The sequence below is a fragment of the Octopus bimaculoides genome, chromosome 3, assembly GCF_046866305.1.
Source record: "Octopus bimaculoides isolate indiv1 chromosome 3, ASM4686630v1, whole genome shotgun sequence".
NCBI classification, from domain to species: domain Eukaryota; kingdom Metazoa; phylum Mollusca; class Cephalopoda; order Octopoda; family Octopodidae; genus Octopus; species Octopus bimaculoides.
The window spans coordinates 61,954,249-61,969,367 of NC_142930.1; positions in this window are offsets into that span (position 1 = coordinate 61,954,249).

Below are 15,119 nucleotides of genomic sequence, written 5' to 3' on the forward strand. Positions count from 1 at the left end.
CAGCTTGATGCCTCTGTAATTATTTGTATCTAAAGCGTCCCCTTTACCTTTGTAGCAGTTGACTATGATGCTGTTACACCAGTCATTGGGTATGACTCCTTCGTGTATCACCTGGTTCGTAATACGGGTGACTAGGCTATAGCCAACACTGCCAGATATTTTGAGCATCTCTGCAGTGATTCCTGATGGGCCGGGGGCTTTCCCGGTCTTCATACTCTTAATTGCTTTATCTACCCTGGTACTATCAACTCGGATAGCTGGTCCCTCTATTGGGTCGACATACGGCAGGCTCTCTTTCTCCCATTCATTCTCTTTATTAAGCAATCTATCGTAGTGGCATCTCCAGACCTCTTTCTCTGCATCCTCATTTAATGCAAGCGTACCATCATCCATGCGAACACATTTCTCTCCTACAACATCACTATTCTCTCTCCTACACTGTCTTGCAACACGAAATACCTCGAGTCTTTGGTCCTCACGGCGCAGAACATTGGCAAATCTTTCCTTATCTGCTTCCCCTCTGGCTAAATAAACCTGTCGCCTAGCCTCCCTTCTGGCACATTGGTACAATTCCCTGCTACCACCGTTCTTCCAGTCCTTCCAAGCCTGTTTCTTTTGTCTAATAGCCCTGTCTACCTCCTTGTTCCACCACCACGTTACTCTGGGTCGGGAGGGGACCTTACACCACCCACAAATCTGGTCGGTGGCTTTCAACAGGTTGTCCCGCAGAAATCTCCAATTGTCTTCCACGTTGTATGATGCTATATCCCCTTCTATTTCGTGAAATGCTTCAAGTAACTTGTCTCTAAGTCTCTGTCCGTTTGCAGGGTCTTTAAGCTTCCACACCCTTCTTCTCCAAGCCTGTCTAATTCTGGGCACCCATTTTGCCTTGATCCCAAAGTCGCTAACTACTAATCTATGTTGTGGGGTACATTCTTCGCCAGGGTAGGTTTTGGCATTTATAAGCCGCCCTCTTTCCCTATTTCTGGCGAGGATGTAGTCGATTTGGCTAGAGTGTCTGCCGGAGCGGTAGGTGACTAGGTGACTGGCAGGTTTCCTGAAGTTGGTATTGCAGACCATAAGATTGGTTGCATCACAGAACTCCAGCAGTCTGGTTCCCTCCTCGTTGCGGGAACCGAAGCCATAGCCTCCATGTATGCCATGGAAGCCCCCAGCACGACGTCCGACATGACCGTTGAAGTCTCCAGCCACAAAGAGAAGGTCCCTGTCACTCGTCGACGAGGTAGTTTGCAAGAGGGTGTCATAGAATTGGTCTTTCAGACCATCTGGTAGCCCCGGTTGAGGTGCATAGGCTGAGATGACAGTAGCTAATCTATGATGAAGCACTAGTCTGATCTTAAGTACTCTGTCACTTACTCTAACGACCTCGATTACCTTATCCACCCATTTCTCCGCTAGAAGTATTCCTACGCCCCCGACCCCATCAGTGTTCCCTGCCCAGAAAATCTTGTACCTGTGTTCTTTGCCTGTGAGGAACCTCGCAGAACCTCCTCTCCATCTTACTTCCTGGATGCAGCACATATCTACGCGTCTCCGTTCAAGCATCTCAACAATTTCACCAGATCTACCTTTCAGCGTGCCGACGTTGAGAGTGCCAATCCTAACAGTATGGGTGTTGGGGGTGTGGGCCTGTAGCCTGGGAAGGGGAAAAGCAGTGTCGTGTACCTGAAAAGAAAACTTGCAATTGGAAGAATTCATAAGCAAAACAGTACCTACAACCTGCAAACATTTCTCAAACTTAATGCGCTACCCAAAGGTAGGGGAGAGGATGGCCAAGGCCACTAGATGGGTTCCGGGAGACAGCCGAAGTTGACAGGATGACAGAGGAATGAACTTCCGGTGGAGGGGGTGGGAGGGCGGGTTGCCGCCAGCGAGTAGATAGGGCTCTTAATTGTAGATTTTAAATATTTGAGAGACAACAATGCATAAATCGTAATTTTTAAAAGAGCAATGAATTCTAGGTGATTAGAATATAACGTAGCATGAATTTAGGAAGCTTAGAAAATGAATAAGCATGAATTTAAGACAACAACTGAATTCAATTGAATTTCATGGAGAGAAACAAGATAAATAATAGAGGGCAAACTAAAGCGCGAAGGTATTATGAGATGTTTGAGGCCGTAAATAAAGAAAAAATCTCTATCTTATCTGCATATATATATATATATGTGTATATATATATATATATATATATATATATACATATATATATATATATATATATACATATATATATATATATATATATATACATATATATATATATATATATATATATATATATATATATATATATATATATATATATACATACATATATTTTATTATATGTATTTATTTTCTCTAAGTTAATAATTAACTCAGACAAAATAAATTGGTTAATAGATACCAGGGTAGCAAAGATCACAAAATGACTGTAGTGTAACTCCTGTTTATGAGTTAGAGTCTCTTTGTTATTTTGGGTACATGAGTAAATATATAAATTTAGTAAATGGAGTAAAACGCATATGTTAAATGAATTCTTTTATTTCCAACATATGTTTCGAAGATTACAAATTATACCTTCCATAGGAATAGGTAATGTTGATAAGGATGTAATCTTCTCTTCAGGGAAATACATAGGAACCAGCTTAACCATAAGACATTTTAACCGAATATATATATATATATATATATATGCACACACACACACACACACACACACACACACACACACACACACACACACACACACACACACACAAATACATACACACATATATATATACATATCATGGGTTTCTTTCAGTTTCCACCTACCAAATCCACTCACAAGTTTTTGGTTAGTCTTAGAATCATAGTAGACACTTGCCCAGTTTCATACAGTTGGACTAAGCCTGGAACCATGTGGTTGGGAAGCAAGCTTCTTATCACACAGCTACACCTGTGCCTATATATACATATATACATATATATACATATATATATATATATATATATATATATATATATATATATATATATATATATATATATATATATATATATATATACACATATATATATCATCATCATCATCATATATGTGTGTGTGTGTGTATAGCGTACATGTATGTATGTAAGAATGTCTGTGTCTGATTCTCCTTGTCTTGACATCGCATGCTAGTTGTAAGTGATTGTCACTGTCATGCATTTCCAATGCTCTGTGAGAACAAGTCTGGCCTGAAAATAGATGAGGGTTAGCAGCAGAAAGGGCATTCAGCTATAAAAAGTCTCCCTCAAACATATTGAGTCCAACCCAAGCAATCATAGAAAAATTGGATGTTAAATGATGATGATGATGATTATGGCGGCAGCAGTTGTGATGATGATGTCCTGAGTTCAGTTACTGCTGAGGTCAGCCCTGCTTTTTATTTGTCTGGAATTAATACAAAAGCATAAACAGTCATGTACTGGTGTCAATGGCATGAAGTAGCTTCTCCTCCACCAAAATCACTGGCCTTGTGCCTAAATTTGAAACAATTATTAAGGTTTGTGTATTGAGAGAATCATTAGAGCATCAGTAAAAGTGCTTCACAGTATTTAGTCACATCAGTCTACAATCTAAGTTCAAATCCTGCCAAGGCTAACTCTGTTTTCCATACCTCTGTGGTTAGAGATGATGGGGAGGTCAATGAAATAAAGTAGCAGTCAAGTATTGCAGTCGATTTAATCAACTAACCCTCTTCTCCTAAAATTGCTGGCCTTGTACCTAGATCGGAAACAGTTATCATACCTTGTGGTTCTTTAAGGTAGTGAGTTGGCAGAATCATTAGCATGCCGGGCAAAATGCTTAGCGGTATTTCGTCTGCTGTTATGTTCTGAGTTCAAATTCTGCCGAGGTCGACTTTGCCTTTCATCCTTTCGGGGTCAATAAATTAAGTACCAGCTACGCACTGGGGTTGATGTAATCAACTTAATCCCTTTGTCTGTCCTTGTTTGTCCCCTCTATGTTTAGCCCCTTGTGGGCAATAAAGAAATAAGTATCGTTAGCACACTGGGTGAAATGCTTGGCAGTATTTCATCCATCATCACATTCCACATTCAAATTCTGCTGGGGTCAACTTTGCCTTTCATCCCTTCAGGGTTGAAAAAATAAGTACCAGTTAAGTATTAGGGTTGCCCCCACCCCCCACCCCGGAAATTGTCTGGCCATGTGCCAAAATTTGAAATCATTCTTTGTGGTTCTTGTTGTTGTTTGCAATGAACTTTGACATTACATAGAACACAAGTTAGAAAGTGATTACTTGATGGTAAAAAAATTATTTTGGTTCTTTTCACTAACAAAGAGCTTTAGAATATTTAAATGTCTGTTCCATTACCTGGGATGGAAAAGAAGCATTTTTTACTCTGTACATTTGTTTCTGCAAACGTCCATTTGGTTTGTTTATTCATGGTTTATTGTGGTGAATATGCTCATCATCATTTTTTTTTTAATCACAATAACTTTATGAGAAAAAAAAAGAAAAAAAAGCAGAAAAATGACAAGTAAACAAACATACTCTGTTATAAACACAAATAGTTACAATTTGAGAAACACAAAAAAAAAGATAACAGAGTGGTGAAAATGCTAACTTAAATGACAATAACAGAAACACCAACAACTGCAATAATAATAACTAATCTTTTGTTAGTATCACAAACGAAATAGGGAGTTAGAGACTAGAGACAGCTCCAGGCAAAAAAAAAAATATGGAAGAAATATGTCTCAAAGTAAAGTGGCTCCTTGCTTGACAAATTTACCCAAGAAAAAAGGAAAGGAGAAGGGATGTATATATTTTTTTATTAAAAAAGAGGAGCTTCTATGTGTCTATGAAAGAGAAGTTGAAAGCAGCTTGGATGTATGTTACATCAACAGGACAGAGTGTATGAAAGTATGAGCTTATTATTTAAAACTGAATGTGAAGGTAAAAAGTCAGGGAGGACTCATGGAGCAACATGTATGTCCATGGTACCTAAACAAAAAAAAAAAAGAAAGAAACAGAAAAAGGAGCCCAGCTTAAAATTCATATCTGAACAAGAAATGATATGGAACAACTGAGTGACTTGCAAAATGTAAGTTGAACACAGTACTAATTGAGAACAAAGGGAGAACTGAATACATCAAGCACAACATAGATAGACGATTGGTCGAAATCACACTAATACTCCTTATACAGCCAAACTTAGCTGCTAAATATGAGGTGGGAGGTTTCACATCCTGGTCAAACTGATGTTCAGAAACTGAGAAGAAGTCAGAGAAGTGAAATTTCCTGACCTCCTCCAGGTGGAGGCTTCTCAACCTCTTCTGAATGGGTGTCCATGTGTTTCATGTAGTAAATCATTAACCTGTTTTAATATATCACATTACATTCCCCCCACCCCACATCTTTTACTATAGGAATATATATATATATATGTATATATTCAAGAAAGTTAGGGGTTGTGAATCCAACCCACTAAGGTATAATATCTACCCACTATACTGCTGGAAGAATGCCAAATTATTATTACATTAGTGTTTTTTCATTGCATGGCAATTACATTACCAAGTGCAATAAATGGGTGCGGGTAAAAAGTTATTATAAATTAATATAAATTAATGGTATATATATATATATATACATATATATATATATATATATATATATATATATATATATATATATATATATATATATTATATATTGTATATTCCATATTCTATATCCCACATTAACTTTACAAGAATATAAATAAAACATAAAAAACAGACAGAGTCGGAACTCTTTTAAACAAAATAATATATTCCTCTATACACAATCATACAAAACCCCTTTTTTTGTATTTATTTTTACTCACATATATATATATATATATATGCGAGTAAAAATAAATGCAAAAAAAGGGGGGGGGTCTTTGTATGATTGTGTATAGAGGAATATATTATTTTGTTTAAAAGAGTTCCAACACTGTCTGTTTTTTATGTTTTATTTATATTCCTGCAAAACCAATGTGGGATATAGAATATGGAATATACAATATATAATATAATATACAATATATAATATAAAATAAAAATGGATGGTACTATGAAATAAAGTATTGAATGTCTTATTGAATATATGGAATATGTCTTATTGAATAGATGAAATATTGAGTGTTCAATATAAAGGATTAAATATATAAATATATAAAGGCGAATATGTATTTTCTATACCTTGTGGTATTTCATATTTTCTATACCTTGTGGTATTTCATCATGGCCGGTATGACAGACTTTAACAGACTGAAGGTAGGAGAGAAGTTAAGGCCATGCACAGGGAGCTGCCAGTAAGGTGAGTGTTGGCAGTGAGTACAGTGACAAATTTAGCTGTATGCAATGGCAAATATGGGCAAAATCCAGGAAAACAAACTTTATTTGGTAGGATTGGAAATATTCAAACTGAAAACTAATTTGTCAGATGAAGTTAGTAAATTTCCAGAAGCTGAGTTAACATTAGCTGAATGGCAACTTCTGGTTGAGTTCAGGATGTTTAATAACAGGTGGTTAGGCAACTTAATTCAGATCTAATCAAACTGATTTGCAAAATATGCATTTTTTAAAAGGAAGTAAAAAATCTAAAAATCAGTTATCATAATGTAGTTTTCCAGTCTTACTGCTATGAAGGTATGATGTTGTGGAGAAAAAAATTGGATGAAAATGTTACAGAGGTTTAAAAATTGTAAAAACTGTGTATTTGTAGCCCATAGCAAGACAGAAATTTTCTGCGTTTAGCAGAGCGGCGTCAACTTTAAGGTCGTACCCTGTGAAATTTATAGTTTAGCATCTGTGAAATGACCTCTTCATTGTGGGTTTCTAAATAAAGAGAAATACCTAATAAAATCAACATGTATCATCTTACTGTTTGTTTTGTCTCTTCATTGATTGTATGTTTTTATTATCTTTTTTAATTTGTTATATTAATATATTTGTTTGCATGTGTTTACTTTATGCATATTTCAGCATTATATGTACCTGTCATATATTTGTGTACATCATTAATATATAAGTACATATGTGAGTGTGCACACGCGTGTGTGTGTGTAACAGGGGCCTCTGTCTCCAAAACTCCAACGTTGAGTAATGTTTCCATGCTTGGATTTCTAAAATACGATAAGAATAAAACTGGTCAACAAAGAATTTGTCTCAAGGAAAAGAATACCTGTATCATATATGCTTTTGAATGCAGAATTCAAAAATAATGTCAAATTATCAGTATCACCCACAGTTTCTCTTTTCCACAATATCCCTCTCAGTTCCTGTTACGTGTGCTAGATTTCAGTTAAGCTGCTGAAATGTGAAGCTAACGGTTTAAGAAATACTCCTAATTTAATTTTTTATGAATATAATTAACCTAGTGAAATCATAAATCCACCTATCTGAGTCAATGAGTCCCTGAAGCTTGGCAATACTGAGTCAATGAATCGCAGATGCTTTGTCAGTACTGTGCTTGAAGTGTAGGTGTGTGGTTGTATACTAAGTTCACATATTCCATTCACCTTCATAATGCCAAGAAACTGTAAAAACATCGCAAACAACTTTTGCTATATATGAAAAAGATGTAAAATATCAAGACAATTGATGAAAAATATCTATAACAGAATTCTAATTGATAAATATAGATTTTTATTAAAACAAAGCACACAGGTGAAGTAAATCTCATGGTGTGAAGAATCAACACAACATGCAGGTGTAGTGAAACACAACACAACACAACATGCAGTTGTCATGGTAACAAGCTGTTAATGCCTAGCTGTCTGTTGACTGTCTAAAATTACCCAAAATTTCCCAACTTTAATTCCAAGTAACATCAGATTCTTTAATTTACGAGATAAAGTAATTGGTTGATCATAATCAAAATTCAGAGTTGCATCAATACACCAAAATTGAAAGCAATTTGAGCAAAATTAAACGGGGCTCATTTTGTAAATGAAACTAACTAGATCCATTAATTCATATTTGATGAGGTCCTCATTACAAGTCTGCTGACAAATTAGGCATTACTTTACCTTTTACAACACATGTAGGCAACCATGTGTATACATATATGTATATGCATATATATACATATACACATATATATATATATATATATATATATATATATATATATTTGTGGTGAATGATCTTTGTAGGTGATGTGTACTGGCAAATAAATTGATCTCACAGGTTTTGACCCTTTAGAAATATTCTATTCACAGAAAGGTTCAGTTCCCTTTCTTCAAAATATAGGCTGAGTCTTGTTGAATGCTTCAGTGGTTTCTTTGAAAAGCTTGGCAGGAATGCAGTAATAGATTTTGCTAAGTTTAAGAATAACTGTGAGGAGCTTGGCATTAAAGAGTTTACTAAATTTATTCCTTGTCTTTGAAGAGCTTGCTTTTAATGGGTTTACTAAATATAAATTTTGATGTTGTCAGCCATGCTGTTACAAGTGATCGAACAAACTCTAGAATTGATGGTCCTTATTTCATCCACCATGGACTGATGGGAGGCAAAGTTAGGATTTAAATTCAGAAAGTAAGAAGATGAAACTAAATACTGCAACTCTGTAGGAGTGGAATTATCTTATATCAGCACAATTTTCATTCATAAACACCTACAAGTATTAACAGAAGCCTCATTTTCTCCTTGTCATCTTATATCATTTTCACCATCTCCAGCAATGTGACAACACCTAATAATACAACTCTCACCTTCTCACAACTATATGCATATGTAGTGATATTTTATAGGCACAGGAGTGGCTGTGTGGTAAGTAGCTTGCTTACCAACCACATGGTTCTGGGTTCAGTTTCACTGCATAGCACCTTGAGCAAATGTCTTCTACTATAGCCTCAAGCTGACCAAAGCCTTGTGAGTGGATATGGTAGACAGAAACTGAAAGAAGCCAGTTGTGTGTGTGTGTGTGTGTGTGTTTGTTTGCCTGTGTTTGTCCCCACACTATCACTGGACAACCGATGTCGGTGTGTTCACGTTCCTGTAGCTTAGCAGTTCGGCAAAAGAGATTGATAGAATAGGTACTAGGCTAACAAAGAATAAGTCCTGGGGCTGGTTTGTTCGACTAAAGACAGTGCTCCAGCATGGCCACAGTCAAATGACTGAAACAAATAAAAGAATATTTACTTCTTTTTCTTGTTCTATGGCCCAGGAAGCAGATCTGCCTAAGTCGGCTGGTGGTCAGAAAGACTCTAGCCACAGCAATCTCTTTTTAAATTTTTTCTTTGATTATCATGGATTGTATTTGTCCAGTGTGATATATGGGTTCTCATTCGAGGGGTATTTTACTGCCACTTCTGGAATGTTGAATGACATCATAAAGGCTCGCTTATTTGCAGCTACACTTTGACATATGAGCATGTATGTATGTATGTATGTATGCAAATTTATATGTGAGTGAATCATCATCATCATCATCAATATCCACCTTCCATGCAGGCATGGGTTGAATGGTTAGACAGGAGCTAGCCAGACAGAAGACTACCCTAGGCTACTACTGTGTTTGTTTTGGCAGGATTTTTATTGCCAGATGCCCTTCCTCACACCAACCATTCCACAGAGTGGACTGAGAGCTTTTTATGTGGCACCAGCACAGGTGAGGTCAGTTTTGGTATGGTTTTTACAGCTGGGTGCCCTTCCAAATGCCAACCGCTTTACAATGTGGGCTGGATGCTTTTTACATGGCACCAGCACCAGTAAGGTCACCAAGCAATGTGCAAGACAAGGAATTTGGAGAGGAGAGGAGACACTGGAGGAGGGGATCTTGTGTTGGATAATGAAAGATTAGAGTGAAACAGAGAGGCAGAAAAAGGTGTCTTGCTATAGAGGAGGTGCATGACTGTGAGGTTAAGGTGACAGCAAATGTATAATATGATAATGAATTCAAATGGTTCTATAAGTGTTATACTATGGTTTGAGAAAGGCACATAACTCTGCATGTGTCAGTTTCTTTGACAGACAGCAGGTTCCACTTCTACTTCCCATTTCAATGGTTAGCCATGCAGAAAATATCCAGCAATAAAAGAAAAAAAAGAAAATGGTTGTTCTAACAAAAAATATCCCACCTATGTTGCAATGAATAAAAGAAAAAAATTATGTAAAAACTGCAGATAAAGAAATAAAATATAAAAAATAAAAAGAATAATTGGTAAATTCAAAAAGCTATAGGCGTGGCCTCTCTGTTATAATGTAACATACAAGAAAAAATATAATATTACATGTATTGAAGTTTTCCAATTTCTTTTATGTTGCATCATAAGATGGGTTTAGCTTAATATTTATGTAAAACAAAGCTATTCTAATAATATGTAGCAGTAGACTGCAATTTATGTGGCTGTAAATGTGCCCATAATACAACCAGCAATAATGCAATTGTCAGGAAAGAGATATAGATATAAATCTCAAAGTATTCAACAAGAGTGAAAAGATAACTGTGTAGTCAATATTTATTGCATTGAATTCCAATAGCTTTAGGTTTAATATATGCACAAATCACTTGTCTACTGAAACATAGAAGGAAAACTTTATTTTAATATTTTCAACATCTAATAAAATAAAATCACTTTTCGCATCTGACTTAGTGTTAACACCAAATGAGACAATATTTTATTGAAAACTGACTGACATAGCCATTGTTGTTTCCAATTTCTACAGACAAAATGTGTTGTGAGAATATTTTTAGACTCATCACTGACGTTGGCCACTGAAAGGCTTATTATCCAATACCAGTTTGTAAATATCAAAGATCAAGTGTACGCTTATATTTCTGTATCTATATTCATATCTACGCAAATAGTTATCTATATTCATGCTCATTCTGTATTGAACCATAATGAAAGTAGAGTAGGGCATGAAGGGGTTGGCTGATGATGGAGGTTACTTACTCTCTGTGAGGAACAACCTTACATCAATGTGGATTTAAGCCTCTGGGAATAAAGTGTTCAGCTCTGTTGGACTGATTGGTTGATTGCTGAAGTGATATGGTATCCCAATAATGTACACATTCTCATTAGCAGTCTTGGAGTTGATTATTGGCTTTGTTAGAAGCAACCAGAAGCTAAATCTCTCAAACAAAGACCTGTAAAATGGAGATTCGAGAACTCAGAAGTCCTGCAGCAAATTAACAAGGTTGATAGACATGGAGATGGAGATACTGGATTGAAGTATCTGACTTCCAGTCACATTGCATTATTGCTACAGGTGAGTTGGAGGTTATATTTCAACCATTTACAATTAATCATAACAACTACATCAAAAGCATCATCCTCATCATCATCATCATCATCATCATCATCATCATTAGCAGCAGCAGCAGCAGCAGCAACATCGACAACAACAATGAAGATCACTACTACTGTTGCTGTTGCTGCTGCTGCTGCTGCTGCTAATATTCTTGTTGTTGTTGCTGCCGCCACTACTACTGCTGTTGCTGCTACTACTACTACTACTACTACTACTACTACAATTTCATATGCGTGTGTGTGTGTGTGTGTGTGTGTGTGTGTGTGTGTGCATGTGTGTGTGCGTGTGTGTGCGTGCACACATGTATATCTATCCATTTTTCTAAAATATCCTAATTTCCTTTCCAACCAAATCATCTTTGGTTCTGTGATACTTTGGGCGAGTGTCTTCAATTATTGTCTCAAGCAGACTAAAACCTCGAGAGTGAATTTGGTAGACAGAAACTGGAAGAAGCCCATCATTTATACACACATACATACACACATACATATATATATATATGAATATGTATATGTATATATATATATATATATATTTCACAAACACACACATATATCTGTCTGTGTTATTATATGTATGTGTGTGTGGGAGGGTGTTAGTGTCTCCTTGTCATGGCATCACATGAGAGTTTTAGATGAGTATCATCATCATACAAGTAGTGTTCTTTGTTTCCAATCTTCTGTGAATATGTGTCCAGCTAGGGTGAAATATTACCTTACTTAGAAACAGGCGAGGGTAGGTGACAGGAAGGGCATCTAGTTGTAGAAAATCTGCCTCAACAAATTCCATCTGATCCTTGCAAGCATGGAAAAGTGAATATTAAAATGGAAAACAATGATATATATATACATATATATATATATATATATATATATATATATATATATAGTTCAAAAAAACAATAACAAAAAAACAAAAAAACAACAAAGTGAGGACGTGATATGGATAGTATTATTGGACGCTCAGGAAAGGAAAGAGAGAGTGTATGACGTTTCGGGCGTAGCCCTTCGTCGGAAAGATGGAAAGTTCGGAGAATGGAAGAACGGAGAAAGAGGAAAATGGTACCGATGCCCACGAGGTTATATGTGATCCACCTATGTCACTGCTGGTGATATCATCAATTTTAAAATTTATCCACAGATGATATGAACAGTAGTAACATCTGATTTCAAATCTCAGTGTTTGAATGTTTCATTTATAAATTTTTATGCACCATGTGCACTGTTTTTGGCGCAAAACAAAACCAGTTGCACAGTCAGAGTTTAATGTGACAGTCATGGATTATTAACCAGTAACCCACACTGATGAGGCTCAGGGTTGAAATACCCAAAAGCCGAAACCTGGTTTCTGGAAATCCCTAATTGCATAGTATTTTTATTTGTGCTGTTAAATATTTTAATTCTTTCTGTTTTCCTCGCATACTGTTTTTCTCTGTTATCTTGGTGAGCTACGGTGGATTAATTTAAGACTTTAGCTCTTATTTCTAGCAGGTAGATGCTTGTTAAGCATCATTACGTTTTGTGCAAATTTATAATTCATAGCTATTTAATGCTATTACACCTGTGATCCACCTATATCACTGCTGGTGATATCATCAATTTAAAAATTTATCCACAGATGATATGAACAGTAGTAACATCTGATTTCAAATCTCAGTGTTTGAATGTTTCATTTACATATATATATATAAGTAGGAAGGTAGATAAAACACAAACCCCTTCAAGTAGATGGCCCTGCTCAGTATGTAGAAAAGGAGTAGGTAGTAACTCTATAAGATGTACCCGGTGCAAGCTATGGACACATAAGAGGTGCAGCAACATCAAAGGCAGGTTAACTAGCAAGTTAGTTTTTGTTTGTGGCAGATGTTCAGGTGCAATAAAGACTGTAAACAAACAGGAAACAACTTCTATCTCATTCCAGGGTGAAAAACTAGAGGTAGTCGATAGCTTCCGCTATCTGGGCGACCAAGTTAGTAGTGGGGGTGGGTGCGCTGAAAGTGTAGCTGCTAGAATAAGAATAGCCTGGGCAAAGTTTAGAGAGCTCTTACCCCTGCTGGCGACAAAGGGACTCTCACTCAGAGTAAAAGGCAGACTGTATGACGCATGCGTACGAACAGCCATGCTACATGGCAGTGAAACATGGGCTGTAACTGCTGAGGTCATACGTAAGCTCGCAAGGAATGAAGCCAGTATGCTCCGTTGGATGTGTAATGTCAATGTGAATACCCGTCAGAGTGTAAGTATCTTGAGAGAAAAGCTGAACATTACAAGCATCAGTTGTGGTGTGCAAGAGAGACGATTGCGCTGGTATGGACATGTGGTGAGAATGGATGAGGATAGCTGCGTGAAAAAGTGCCACACCCTAACAGTTGAGGGAACCCGTGGAAGAGGTAGGCCCAGGAAGACCTGGGCTGAGGTGGTGAGGCAAGACCTTCGTACATTGGGCCTCACCGAGGCGATGACTACTGACCGAGACCTTTGGAAATGTGCTGTGCGTGAGAAGACCCGGCAAGCCAAGTAAGATCGTTGCCAGTGCCCCTGGACTGGCTCTTGTGCGGGTGGCACATGAGATGCACCATTTTGAGCGTGGCCATTGCCAGTACCGCCTGACTGGCTCCCGTAGGATTTTCGAGCGAGATCGTTGCCAGTGCCCCTGGACTGGCTTGTGCGGGTGGCACATAAAAGACACCATTTCGAGCGTGGCCGTTTTCGTGCGGGTGACACGTAAAAGCACCCACTACACTCTCTGAGTGGTTGGCGTTAGGAAGGGCATCCAGCTGTAGAAACTCTGCCAAATTAGATTGGAGCCTGGTGTTGCCATCCGGTTTCACCAGTCCTCAGTCAAATCGTCCAACCCATGCTAGCATGGAAAGCGGACGTTAAACAATGATGATGATATATATATATACATATATACACACACATATATATATATATATATATATATATATATACATATTTGTTTTGCAAGATTTTTGATGTGAAATCGTGTGTTGAAACAGATGTTGTTGTACTTGGGGATGGTCATATTGCCAGTTTAGCCAATAAAAACACACGCACTGTATAGTTGGTGTTAATTTGCTTCAGCTTTATATTACATTAATCTTAATCTTATTTCGGCCAGAGTTCTTTCGTCACACTTCTGTGACCTCATCAGTGGTCCTTTGTTTCCTTCCTTCTTATGTGTGTCTCACCTTGCTAAATATCAGCCAAATGGCTGATATTTAGCAAGGTGAGACACACATAAGAAGGAAGGAAACAAAGGACCACTGATGAGGTCACAGAAGTGTGACGAAAGAACTCTGGCCGAAATAAGATTAAGATTAATGTAATATAAAGCTGAAGCAAATTAACACCAACTATACAGTGCGTGTGTTTTTATTGGCTAAACTGGCAATATGACCATCCCCAAGTACAACAACATATATATATATATATATATATATATATATATATATATATATATATATATATATATATATATATATCATCATCATTATCATCATCACCATCATCATATAGTGTCCATTTTCCATACTGGCATGGGTTAGATGATTTGATAGAAACTGGTAAGCCGGAGAACTGTATCAGGGTCCAGTCCGATTTTTGGCTTGGTTTCTATGGTGGGATGCCCTTTCTAATGGCAACCACTCCAAGAGTGTAGTGGGTACCTTTTACATGCCCCTGTTATATAACATATATGTATGTATGTATATATATATGCAAATTAGAGACTCCTAATTTTCTAAAAAAATTTCTAAGAAAAATTAAGTTACTGCTAAATCCCTATTACCCCTATAACCCACTTTACCATCCTTTGACACCGACATTTGCTTCACTCT